The 14,369-nt window shown below is 33.6% G+C and overlaps 1 protein-coding gene across 3 annotated transcripts in view; it reads left to right on the top strand.

Moving 5' to 3' along the window:
- PIGK (phosphatidylinositol glycan anchor biosynthesis class K) overlaps positions 1–14,369 on the top strand; it is a 151,920-nt gene that overhangs the window by 80,500 nt on the left and 57,051 nt on the right. The gene's annotated exons all lie outside the window — the stretch shown is intronic.

Below are 14,369 nucleotides of genomic sequence, written 5' to 3'. Positions count from 1 at the left end.
CATATTCTAATGTGATTTAACATGGTTAACCTTCTTGGCCCAAGAAATTTAAAGTGGAGCAATTCAGTTGAAGTGATACTAGATTGATAGCAACCCAAAGCAAGACAGAAGCAAACTCAAATTCGATTTGGGAATCATTCTCAATTGAGGTTCCTCAGGATCCTCACAGATTAAGGTGTTCATGTACTTAAATGACAGACATTTTGAGAAAGCAAGCTAATCCCGTAAGAGTATTAGTTTTCTATTGCTGTATAAGAAGCTACGACAAACTCAGCAATGCAAGACAACACCCATGTATTATCTCACAGTATCTGTAGGCTGCAAGTGTGTGTACAGGCTAGCTGGGTCCTTTGCCTGAAGTCTCACAGGCCGAAAAAGACCACCTGATACCGTGGTCTCATCTTAGACTTGGCGTCCTCTTCCAAGCTCACTCATTGTTGACAAAATTCAGTTCCTTGCACATGCAGGGCTAAAATCCTGATTTTCTTATGAGTATTAACCAAACAATATCCATAGCTCCTATAAGTTGTCTTAGGTCCTTGCCTCATAGCCCCTCCAAAGGCAGTTCACAGTATGGCCATTTGTGTCTTCAAAGCCTGCAGTAGAGTCTCTCCTATTTTGAATCTGTCTAACTTTAGGATGGGCATGGTCTCTTTTAATGGTTTGCCTGGTTAGGTCAGGCCCACTCAGGACAGACTCCTTCTGATTAACTAAATGTGAACTGATTTCAGACCTTAATTATATTTGCAAAATTCCCTCACTTTTGTCATATAACATAACCTTATCATAGGAGTGAAGTTTATCATATTCACAGTCCTGCTTGTGCTCCAGGAAAGTGGACAATACAGGGCGTATGAACACCAAGGGATCAGAATCTTGAGGGTCATCTTAGAATTTTGCTTAACACAATACAGAATAATCAGGAGAATTAGACCTGCAAGAACATTAGATATATGAATTATCAATTACAAAATACAAAATAACGATTTAAATTTTTTTTTTAAATAAAAGAGGTTGGGCATGGTGGCTCACTCCTGTAATCTCAGTGCTTTGGGAGGCCGAAGTGGACAAATCACTTGAGGTCAGTAGTTCCCAACCAGCCTGGCCAACATGGTGAAACCCCGTCTCTACTAAAAATACAAAAAGTAGCCGGGTGTGGTGGTATGCGCCTGTAATCCCAGCTACTCGGGAGGCTGAGGCAGGAGGATTGCTGGAATCCAGGAGGCAGAGGTGGCAGTGAGCCAAGATCGTGCCACTGCACTCCAGCCTGGGTGTCAAGAGTGAGACTCCGTCTCAAAAAAAAAAAAAAAAAAAAAAAAAAAATACAAATAAAAGAAGGAAAATAAAAATAAAAGAAGGAAATGAAGGATTACACAAAGGTTACAACATGATAAAGAATGATGAGGCATATTTGGAAAAGGCCGGATAGACTTTCCTATTTGTAAACCACAATTATTCAAATTAAAAATGTAGTAAACAGATTAAATAGTAGACATATTATTGAGGTATTGACACATCAAAAACCATTCCAAAACTTAATGTCTTTAAATAACAACCACATATTTAGCTTTTGATTCTGAGGGTTGACAATTTAGGATGGGCTCAACCTGCATGGTTCTTCTAGTTTATATTGTGCTTTCTCAGAATTTGTCATCTTTGGGTTGAGTGAGTGACTTCTAATTTTTGGCTATACTGTCTCACATATCTGGGACTTTTGATGTTGATTCAGCTCCCATATGGTCCTTTATCCTCCAAGAGGTTATCCATGGGTCCCAAAAGTGTGCAAGACCTTTTGTGGCCAAGATTTTAAACTGGAGCCCTGTTATTCTTGCTGCATCCTATTGTGCAGAAGGAATCACAAATCCAAGTTAAATTCAAGGGCTGGAAAAACAGACTATATCTTTTCTTAGAAGGAGCTACAAAGTCATATCTCAAAAAGGTATGAATAGATACAGGAAGGAGTTAAAGATTTTAATGATTTTTGTAAGATAACTCATACTTGAAGGAGAATTAGTAAAATAAGAGATCTAAAGAAATAACTCAGTATGAAATATAGACAGAGATGAAAAGTGTTAAGACAGGCCATGAGACATGAAGATAATATTGGAAACTGTTGGCTATGTCTAATTAGAGTTCCAGGGAGAAGAAAATATAGAATGAGCAAAAGGCAATATAAGAGATAATGGCTTATACTTTTGCATTTTGAAGGTAGTTCAACAAATCCAAAGAACAATACACAGAGTTCATACTTTATGTGAACATTTTAGAACTAAGTACTTAAGAGATTTAAAAATCAGTCAAAGAGAAAAATGGTATCTACAATGGGTAACAACTAAGTTGACAGCAAGCATCTTAATACCAACAGTGGAAACCAAAAGTTACTAGAGTAAGACCAATAAACTACTGAGAGAAAATTATTGTTGGCTTAGAATTTAAGCTAGCTTAACTACCATTAAAGACTGAATGAAAAATAAGGACATTTTCAAACATGCAAAAGCTGAGAGTGTTTGATATCAACACACCTTAATACCTAAAGGGATGTGCTTTTTGAAAAAGGAAAATGAAACAGAAGAGAGGTCTGAGTGTAGATAGGAATGCTTTAATAAATTGGTAAAGTGTGAGTAAATTTAAGCAAAAACTGAATATATTGTATAATTATGATGATAATGACAATGATAATAATTATTTGGGGGAGTAAGATAAACCAAAGTATTAATGTATTTAATAACAACATTATGTGGGAGAAGAGGAAGTGATTGGTTAAAGTATTCTGGAGTTTCAGATTTTTTCTTTCCTTTGGGAAAAAGGTTGTAATTTTTGGGAAAAGGGTTGTAAATTTTAATAGCTTTAGACAGTGAGGAAAGTAGGCAGTTTACATTTTTAGAGTGACTAATAAATGAATAGAAATAGAGATAAGATCAGAAACGTTATAGGAGAAAAATGAAATTAAAAAATCAATGAGAAGTCAGTAAAGGAGTGAAGAGAAATAGTGATAACTTTTTAATCACAATAAATTTAAATAAGTGAATAATAATTTATAACAGAATAGTGTATTAGGATAAAAAGAGGCATAACTACAGACAGAAAATATAATGATATTAAATATTTGAAACTGAAGGGATTACTAGGCAACAGCTCGCCAAAAGAAAGCTTAAATACTTATAGTGTGTAATATATACATAGTACATGTACATATATGTGTATGCACACAGTACATAGAGTATACAGCATATAACATTATTAATCATAAGCAAGGTAACTAAGTAAGAGTTTATCTCATCAGGAAGAGAAAAGCATGTTAAACTCTTAATTACTTAGTAATATAACCACAAAATGTTTAAAGCAAAAATTTACATGTTTAAAAAACAGGTTGATAAGTTTATCATTGTAATGGAATATTTCAGTATTACAATACCAGAAACCAATAAAAGATCCATCCAAAAGTTTTAAAATTTAAAATGTAAGCAACATAATCAATAAACTTGAGCCAAGAAATGGAACAATTAGGGAATAAATATTCTCTTTAAGACCAACTGTAACATTTACAAATGTTAACCAATGCTAGGCCAAAAGAGTAAGTCTTAATAACATAAAGTGGTGGAATCTTAAGGAGCATTTTTTTTTTTTTTGGATCACAGTGTAATAGTTACAATCAGTAGTAAAAAAGAATTGTTTAAAACACATATGTTGGGGAATTTAAAAACACTCTGAATAATTCTTAGAATAATATTTAAAAACCTATGAAAATTTAAAAAAATACTTGGGACTAAGTAATAATGAAAATATCAAAAGTAGTAGTGTACAATTTCTACTTCTGAACAGGATGAAATACTTTGCAGTAGGCTTATGGACTCACCAAGAACAATTAGGAAAGACAGATTAAATTGTATTTTTAAAAATATCAGTTGCAGAAGCAATGAGGACTGAGAATCTAAAAATCCAGAATTGGGGAAACTTCTCAGAGATGAGCTGAGAATCCGTAGCCAGTTTTTCTCTGTAATCATTTGCCGATTCTGGGAGTAGACCAGAGGTTGAGAATCTGGGCTTGGCAGTGGGCCAGTGCTAGAGTATAGAGAAATTTTACCAGCAACATTTTTGGTGACTGTGTTAGGCTAGAGTGACAAAATTGTCATTCACTCAAAAAATAACTTTCCTTTTCTTTTTTTTTCTTTTCTTTTTTTTTTTTTTTTGAGACGGAATCTCGCTCCGTCGCCCAGGCTGGAGTGCAGTGGCCGGATCTCAGCTCACTGCAAGCTCCGCCCCCCGGGTTCACGCCATTCTCCTGCTTCAGCCACCCGAGTAGCTGGGACCACAGGCACCCGCCACCTCGCCCGGCTAATTTTTTGTATTTTTTTTTTTTTAGTAGAGACGGGGTTTCACCGTATTAGCCAGGATGGTCTCGATCTCCTGACCCCGTGATCCGCCCGTCTCGGCCTCCCAAAGTGCTGGGATTACAGGCTTGAGCCACCGCGCCCGGCCTAACTTTCCTTTTCAAGATATTTGTCTCAATTATATTACCAATTTTCCTTTCAAAATACTTACCAAATTCTAAAACTAAAGGGAAGCTAAATTACTAAGCAAAAAACATCTGATAACCAGAGCTATGAATTTACTAGTCTTGTATTACTGAAGAGATAAACATCTTCAGGATGAGAGCCCCTTAAGAACATACCAGGTAAGAGTTGACATCTGTGGAGATTGTGGTGAACTAATGCTGACAGTTTCTAGCCACTTTTTTTCTCTTGGGTACACTTGCTTTTTCCCAGTGTAGCAAAAGCAGAAGTCAGCAGACTATGGCCCATGGGCCAAATCTTGTTGTTGCCTATTTTTTAAAATAAAATTTTATTGGAAAACAGCTTTATTCATTGATTTACATATCATCATGGTTGCTTTCATACTATGATTGAGGTGATTAGTTGCATAGAAAAGTCACATACCTCTGCGCTACAGGTGAGAATTTGGGCTTGGCCTCTGTTAAAGGGTTACTAATGGGGATGGAGTGATGAGTATAGTTTTTGGCAGTTTAGTGAGGCTGGCATGCCAAATCCTTAAGCTGTGCAGGACAATAGTCCAAAAATCTAAGTCAGAAACCTTTGAACAGTATAGTAGAAATCTCTATAGTCTTACTCTCTCTGTGTTGAAACAAAACCTGCCAGGGTCTCAATTGAAAACCTTGAAGGGCCTCACCATTAGAATAGGGCCACATTAAGGTGTAATGAATTAGTCTTATCAAAATTTCCAGGTGGTCTAAATTCAGCTCAGTCCCTGAATGAGTAAAAGTGATCAGAGCATCATTCTTAACTGCCCAGCAGAGGAACACATGGACCTTCTCAAGTGGAAAATAACACTGTATATAACCTTTCTTAAGTATGCAGTTTCCTACACCCATCAATTAAAAATTTCTAGTACACTGTAATCATATACCAAGAGAAAAACAAGAAACAGAATATAGAAGCAAACTCAGAAGTGATCCAAAACTTGGAGGTAGTAGGCAAAACTTTGAAATAGCTATGTTTAAGATGTTCAAGAAAATAGGAAAAATATTCTTGGCAAATAGATGAAAAGGTGGGGAGTTTCACCAGAGAATATGAGTATAACTAAAATAATGAACATTCTAGTATTGAAAAATATAGTATCTGGAATTAAGAACTCAACGACGACTTAACTGCAAATTGGATACAGAAGATGATAGAATTAGTGAACTTGAAGACAGTACAATAGAAAATATTGAAACTGAAGCACAGAAAAAAAACAAACAGAAAAGGCTACGAGACATGTTAGATACAGAAAAATGGTCCAACATATGTGTAAATAATGTCCCAAACTAGATGACAGATTGAAAATAAGGAAGAAGAGACAATATTTAAAGTGATAATAAACATTTTCCTAAACTAATGAAATACATCGGACCACATATTCAGTTAATTCATTGTAAGCAAAATGAATGCAAAGAAAACCACAGTCTGGCACATGTCAAAATGCTGAAAAAACATAGAGAACAAATTTAAAAGCCTGACAGAGAAGGAAGCTTACATTATCTTTAATACTGACATATTAGAGCCACAAAACAATAGAATGACACGTTTAAAGTGGTGAAAGGAAGAAAACTTTTAACCTATCATTCTCTACACAGCAAAAATATCTTACATAAATGAAGATGAAATCAAGATGTTTTTCAGACAGAGAATTTGTTGCCAATGCTCTTGAAATAAAATAAAACTAAATGAAATTCTTCAGCCAGAAATGATTATAAAGACAAACAACAAAATTCCGTAAAGAATGAAGAGAGCCAGAATCAGTGAATATATCAATTAAAATAATTGACTTAATTAGACAAAAACCCCCACAATCTTGTTGAGTTTAAAGTATTCATAGAATTAAAATATATGACAATAATAAGGCCAAAGGCAGGAGGATAAATGGAGTCAAAGTGTTGTAAGGTACTACTATTATTGAAGAAATGATAATGTTGAACAGTTTGATTAGACTACCAAGTCCAAGTTGTGTGTCCTAATATAATTGCTACGATAATGGTAAAAATACGCCTATCAAGTTCATAGCAGAAAAAAAGATTTAATAAAACATTTGGCTGTTTCAAAAGAAGAAAAAGGAAATTCAAACAGATGGGAAATAGAAAATAGGTAGTAGTTGTGAATCCAGCTATATCAGTTATTACATTAAATATAATTGGACCAAGTACCCTATTTCAAAGAAAAAAGTGGTCATACTAAATTAAAAACATAACCTAAAAGTGTGCTATTTACATGAGACATTTTCAATATAAGGATATAAAAATCACTTTGGATGTGGCTAATGTAATACTTAGATTTAGAAAAAAAGTAAGTAAAAGAAATAAGCCTTCAACTGAAAGATACTGCTCCTTTTTTAACTGTAAAAAAACATGTTCCCTTTCCCAACAAACTGCAAACAAGACAGCAGGCTTAGATGGTTTTTACATTTGACATTTTTTAACCACTTGAGGTGCTGATGAACAGACATAATATGAACAGAATGAAAAAGCTTCCTACCTCATTCAGTGAAACTAAAACTAGACAAGGAGAGAATGAAAAAAATAGCCAGCCTCACTTGTGATCACAGATGTACAAATCTTAAATAAAATTCAAATTCAGTAGTGTATAAATAAAAACATTTCATGACCAAATAGAAATTATCTTAAAATGAGAGGAATGATTCAGGATTAGAAAATATATTAGTGTATTTCATCATATCAATACATTAAATGCGAAATAGTTTGTAATTATTTCAGTAGATACAGAATTATTTCAGTAGATACAGAAAAAACATTTGAATAAAATCATTAATCATAAATGATAATGTTTTTTAAAAAGGGACTTAGACACTCCAGATAAATGGGACATAACTTGATAAAGGGAATGTGTCTAAACTAGCAGCAAACTTTATATAGTGTGAAATTATAGAAGCATTTCGATGAAAATCAGGGATGAGATAATACGTGCTATAATCCCATCTATTTGTTACTGCACAAAAAGTCTCAACTAATGGAGTAAGGAAAAGAAATAGGAGGTGTGAGGATCAGGAACTCTCTCTTCCTTTTTTTCACAGATGCTGTATAATAGAAAAATTTAACTGAATCTACCAATATTAAATTTAATGAGAGAGTTTAGTAAGATTGCCAGATAAAAGATCATTACATGGAAATCAATAGTATATGCCTATATTATTTACATGTAATAGATATATGCGTGTATCTATAGATATATTAATACAAAATAAGCAACAAAAGTTATAAGCCACCCAATTACACATCTTAAAAGATGTACATGATCTTTATGGAGACAAAATTAATTATAGATCATAAAGGAACACCTATAAATGGAGAGGTGAAACATGTTTAGGGATGAGAATAAATTATCATATAATTTTATCTAAATTATCTGTAAATAAATGCAATTCAATTTCTCTTAAACTTCCAGTATTTAATAAATACCAGCACTATTCTAAGCACTTTGAATTTATTAACTTGTTTAATCCTCAAAACAGCTGTGGAGTATGTAGTCATTTTATATATGACTACAGATGTGGAGAGGTTTGTATCTGGTCACACAACTCATAAGTGGAAGTACTAGCTGTCTGACTCCAGGTATGCTCTCTTAACTATTACTACATTCTGCCTTTGTAGGATTCTTCATGGAACTTAATAAGCTGGCTATTAAATTCATGTGGACTAGTAAAGGAACAAAAAGCCAAAGCCATTTGGATGACTAAGGAGTATGAACAGTAGTGGTGGGAGAGGCATTTAGTCTATCTGACACCAGGATTTTCTGTTTTAAAGTTGTGGTGATTCAGATAATGTGATACTGGTTCAGATTAGGTAAATAAATATACAACATATTATAAAGCCCCCAAAGAGACTCATGCATAAGAATATATGTATGATAGATATGGTTTTACTTGGAGGAAAGGATAGGTAAGTCAAAAAATTCTATGTTGAAGCGATTGGTTTGCCATGGAGAAACAAACAAAATTAGATTTCCCCTTTACACTGTATGTAAAAACAAAATGCAAATGGATTAAAGATAAAAATCAAAAAGGAAACATCAGAATTATTGCAGAATAACTTTTTTTTTTTTTTTTTTTTGCTTAGGAGTGGGGAAAGGTGTCACACTACTCAAATTACAGCTAATAAAAAAAGATTGTCAAAGACTAATGGAATAGAATGTCATATATAGCAAAAAAAAGACAATGCAAACAAAGGTAAAGGAGAAGAAAAAGTGTGGTGACATTATTTGTAACATCTATTTCGAAGAATTTCTGTCTATATTATCAAAATAACTCTACATATTAATTTTTTAAAAGACAAACCAAATAGAAGAAAAAAGAAGTACAGTTTAAGAAGAGAAAAAGACTCATGTTAGTGATCACCTAAAGGTGATTTTAGAAGGGAAGTGGACATTAAAACAATGAGATACTATTTCTTACAGAAATTTAATTGGTGATGTTGAAAGGAAATGGGAACTTACGCATATCTGGTGGCAGTATACATTGATGCGGCCATTTTGGATAGCAATTTACTTGTTTCTAGCAAAATTTAAAATGTACATAACTTATGACCCAGCAAGTCCACTTCTAAATAATTATTCTAATGTATGGGTTGGGCAACTTTTTCTGTAAAGGGCCAGATAGTAAATATTTAAAGCGTTTGTAGGTTTTAGGTCATATGGTCTCAGTTGTAAATATGCAACTCTGCTGTTATAGTACAACACTGAAATTCAAATTTTGTGTAATTTTCACTAGTTATGAAATGTTATTCTTCTTTAGACTTATTTTTTCTAACCATTCAAAAACATAAAAACCATTCTTAGCTCACAGGACATACAGAAACAGGTGACAGGTCACATTTGACCTCACATTTGAATGAAAAAAGCTAGTTGCTGAATTATACTGTATAATTTATTAATGAAATGACTTGTAGATATTCTATGTATTTTTCATGTGTACTTAAATATGCATGGTAAAAGCAAAATAAAATGACTGGAACAATGTACATTAACTCCTGATAGATTTAGTAGAGGTCAGAGTAAGTGCTCAATAATTTTGACAAGTTTTTTCTCTGATATCCCCCAGAACTCTACACTAGTATTTTAGAATTGCCTTTGACTCTACACAGATAGTTCCTTATGCATTCAGGTTAGCTGGTTGTGTGAACTTCTGGAAAACCTGCCTATAATTTTTACCAAACAAGAAGTTACTTTTAAAGTCTCTCAAATGAAAACAAGAGTTTGCTTTTCTGGGATTTTATTATATTAGCTTTACTGAGTTGCTTGACAGGTCTTCCTATTTAACTAGTGTGTGCATTTTTATATGACATTGGAAACTGACAGTAAATAAGATGCCTTTCAACAGTTGGGCCATAAATTAGTATAACCTTAGTTCTCTTTGGACTTAACTTGCTGTTCTCTGCCCCACATTAAGTCTTTTTTCCCTGGCTTACCGTCTTTCTTGTGCTTCTTTAAAGTAGCTTTTAACTGAAGTTCTATTTTCATGTCTTCTCTCACAAGTTTTTAGTTTGATAATTAGAAAAATAATGATGCAGGGAGTTTGGAGGGGATCTCATTTCGAGGGAAGTAATGGATTAGATTGTTTTATCATTGCTATATAGCCTGTTTTCACGAAAATAAGCTTTAGTGACTCTTGGGACCTTTCTGAATTTGTAGTAGCATTTTGTGTTTGTCTGCATTGACCAATAAACTTCAGTTTTCTTTACTTGGAGTGTCTTTAAATTTTCAGGTTTGTCAATTATATCTTGTACAATATGTGTTATCTATTATATGACTATTTGAACATTTAAAAATGCAGTTTAGGAGTGTGAATTTTTCTATCCTTTTTTCCAGAGATTCTAGGAAGAAATTAATTTGATTTCTCTATTATTTCCTTTTAGTTTCAAGTGCTTCTTTGAGCTGTATTTTCAAAACAGGTTATACTATTTGGCTACCTTCCTGTTTTTGGTATGTGTAGAGAATTTCTTCCTAATGATTTTGGATTACTCTAGATGATGTGTCTTTAATTATTATTGATATTCTTAATTTTTAGTTTGTATCTAGCATAGCACAGTGTCTCTGCTTTCTTGTTCAGTTTGTTGGCTTTATTTCCAGTGTTTGGAAAGATGCTTTGGCCTTCTTAAATAACTATGTAATTTTATGAAATAAACTATGTAATTTTATGCTTATTTATTTATTTGTGATAGGGTCTCACTATGTAACCCAGGCTGGTCTCTAACTCCTAGGCTCAAGTGATCCTTCCTCCTCAATCTCCCACGTACCTGGGACTATAGGAACATGCCATCATACCTGGCTGTATGTTATTTTATACATGAATTCTCTGATCTCAGTGTGGCACTATAGAATATAAACTTTACTCTTTCTGAGTTAGAGATAACCTTCTGTATGGACACAGTAAATAATTTTACAGTGTTATTTTAGGGTGCTTGAATAGCACAGAAGAGAAGTATTTTTTGGGCACTGGATATGAAAGAGAAAAAGGATATAGAAAACACAAGAAAGCACAGGGGATTGTAAAGACTAACTTCATAGGCTTCATAATTTGCCAGGAGAATTTTATTTATGCAGAGGATTTGGACAGTATTTTAATTGCCTTTTCATTTGAGATGGTAGTATGACTCTATTGGAGTCAAAATCCTTTTGTAAAGTAAGTAAATAACATGTGTTATCTTCTACAAAAACTCTATTTAAAAAAAATAGTAAAGCAAAATAAGGAATGCACAGCCTTTTCCATGTAGAAATTACTCCCTTATTAAGTTATTTAAATAGATTTTCTTAGTGAAGGATCTTGGAAAGAGATCATGGAAAAAACATTCTTTTAGGGGGGCTTCTGAAATAACTCAAAATGTTAAGTAAAAGGAACACTTGGATGACTTTAAGAAAAGAGAACTTTACCATTTCACAGGAGAAAAGTTCCAGGTTCCTTTAGGATGGCTGCCACATGTAAATTGAAATTAATATTTGTAGTTTTCTCTGTCTGAATTATATATGGTTTGTCAGAGACCTGACTAATAATGATTTGCAAGATGGGGCTTAGAATGTATGAATGACCTTAGGTGACAATCTTGGGAAAGCATGAATTCTGAGATAATGGAAGACTACTTGCAAAGGACAGAGTGGGACAGCAGTGTCCCTTGGAGTCGTGGTGGTGAAAGGAAAGAAGGCAGCTGAAGATAAGGGCACTACGGGAACAAGACAATTTTTTTTAAGACAAATCCTGCCCCTCCCACCACAAAAAGCGCCACTTAAAAAGCAACTACACTTCAGTGAAGCCACAGAAGAGGGTGCTCTTGAACTGAGAAACCTAGTAAGTCAGCTTACCTCCCTTCACCCTCCATGGCAAGATGACTTGTTACTGCTGATTCTGAAAAAGCCAATACAAATAATCCTCAACAGAAAAAGAAGCCAGCACCTTTACAAAGTTACAATAAGTATAAAACAAAATTAAAATCAGACCTTCTTAGTAAATGACACACACACACAGAATGAAAGCACAAATAAAAAGGAAGGAAAGAAATCAAAGAAAAATTACAAAACAGGAAAACTGAAATGAAATGTCTGAACATGAATAACCTATATTAAACAAGCAATTGCATTATGAAAGGATACCATGAATCAGACATTCAAAAACTCACAATTGAAATGGACAAACAGGAAGATATGTGAAACAGCAGTTGACTGAACTCGGGAAAGTAAATGGTGAAAAAAGAAAAATCATCTCAGAAATGAAAAGTAAATTACAATGTAGACAAGGGAAGATAGATATTCCAAAAGTTCAATAAAAGGCATAAAGAATAGAAAGAGCCAAGAAAATGAAACTGAAATAAGAAATGAAAAGGATCAGAAAGAGAGAATTTTCCGTATATTTAGTTCAACACCTTGAACTAGGAAATAAGTGGAAAATTAACAGATGTGGTATTTAAAGTTATAATAAAACATTTTTTGAAATAAAATGAGATCTGAATTTCCATATTGAAAGGACTCCTGTTTCCTGTGTACCTGGGAAACTTGATCTGTAACAATCAACTTTTAAGATATATTATAGTACTAGACCTTAAAGCAAAAGGGAAAATAAAGGCCGTCTGAGCTTCCAAGCCAAAAAATTAGTAATTTAAAAATTAAAAAGAATTAAAAATGAAAATAATTAACATTGAACCAACTTAACATCACACTTCTTGATATCAAAATAAAGCAAGAAAGCAGTGGACATATGTTTTTAAGAAATTATAGAAGTGGGTAATCATTTTAATTGATTATGAAACATTGGATAAGTAAAATACTCATATATCCATAGTGATACTCAAGATTACTTGTGAATTGCATTTGGAAAAAGTGCTGCAGTTGTTAAGAAACATTTCAGACATATCCTTGGTTGATAAATATTTTGCTGAAATATTTAGATGTGAACTGTCACGATATCTGCAGCTCACTTTTAAATGATCCTGTGAAAATAATATAAAAAATATAGAAACGTGTTTGGAATTTTTCATAGCAGCTACATGGCATTATAAAAAGTTATTCAAAACAAATTGCCGCATTTCACATATTTTTGTATACCTAAAGAATATTTTTTATATTGACTAAGAGACATTTTGTGAGAAGAAAATGTATTTCATCTTATACATTGTTATTTTAGATTTTTGGAATAACCAATGAAGAGTGACTTTGTCACATTTCTTTTATACTCTTAGAATTAATGTTGGTGATTTAATTTTTATTTTTTCAGAAGATATTTATTAAAACTACTGGTGCCTTAACAGGAATCAAGGCAGTGGAACCAACCTGCATAAGTGGTCACTGTATTTTTTCCACTGCTGACCACAACAGAAGAGAAACAAACAAAAATACATCATTTGCACTTAAGAATGTCCTTGATAAGGAAGGAAAAATACTGAGTTGTTTGCTTTTTTATTCTTGAGTTGTATTTATGCATTCTTATTAATATCAGTTCCTTTTTGGTTATATGATTTGCAAAGAGTTTCTCCCATTCTGTAGACTGTTTTTACATTCTTGATTGTGTCCTTTGAAACAAAAAAGTCTTCAAATTTGATGATGCTATAGAGTTTGTCTGTTTTTTCTTTTGTTGCTGTGTGCATGTATGTGTGTGTTTGTGTGTTTTGTGTGTGTTTGTGTGTTTTGTGTTTTTGTGTTTTGTTTTTTTTTTTTTTGAGACAGACTCTTGCTCTGTCTCCCAGGCTGGAGTGCAGTGGCGTGATCTCGGCTCACTGCAACCTCCATCTGCCAGGTTCAAGCAGTTCTCCTGCCTCAGCCTCCCAAGCAGCTGGGACTACAGGCATGTAACCACCACGCCTGGCTAATTTTTGTATTTTTAGTAGAGACGAGGATTCACCATGTTGGCCAGGCTGGTCTTAAACTCTTGACTTCAAGTGATCCACCCCCCTTGGCCTCCCAAAGTGTTGGGATTATAGCCATGAGCCACTACACCCAGACTGTATGTGTTTTTATACATAAAGTGAATAAACTTTTAAAAGATACACTGTGAAATGCTTTAAAGCAAGTTTGTGTGTGTGTGTGTGTGTGTGTGTGTGTGTGTGTGTATTTTCTTTTGGTCGATGAGTATTTACTTTAGTTTATTTTTTAATTGAGGCAAAAATACCTAATGCTAATAGGTATTAGTTTGCTAGGGTTGCCATAACAAAGTACCAGAGACTGGATGGCTTAAACAACATAAATGTATTTCCTCACAGTCTGGAAGCTAGATGATGTCAGCAGGATTGATTTCTCCTAAGGTCTCTCTCCTGGAGGTGCAAGGCCCAGTGGGGTTTGGCCACTAAAATATAACTAAAACAGTAGACTGTTAAGTAGAGA

Source organism: Rhinopithecus roxellana, chromosome 12 (assembly GCF_007565055.1).
Source record: "Rhinopithecus roxellana isolate Shanxi Qingling chromosome 12, ASM756505v1, whole genome shotgun sequence".
Lineage (NCBI taxonomy): Eukaryota > Metazoa > Chordata > Mammalia > Primates > Cercopithecidae > Rhinopithecus > Rhinopithecus roxellana.
Note: the sequence above shows the minus strand (reverse complement) of the source record. Positions and strands in the feature narration are given on the sequence as shown.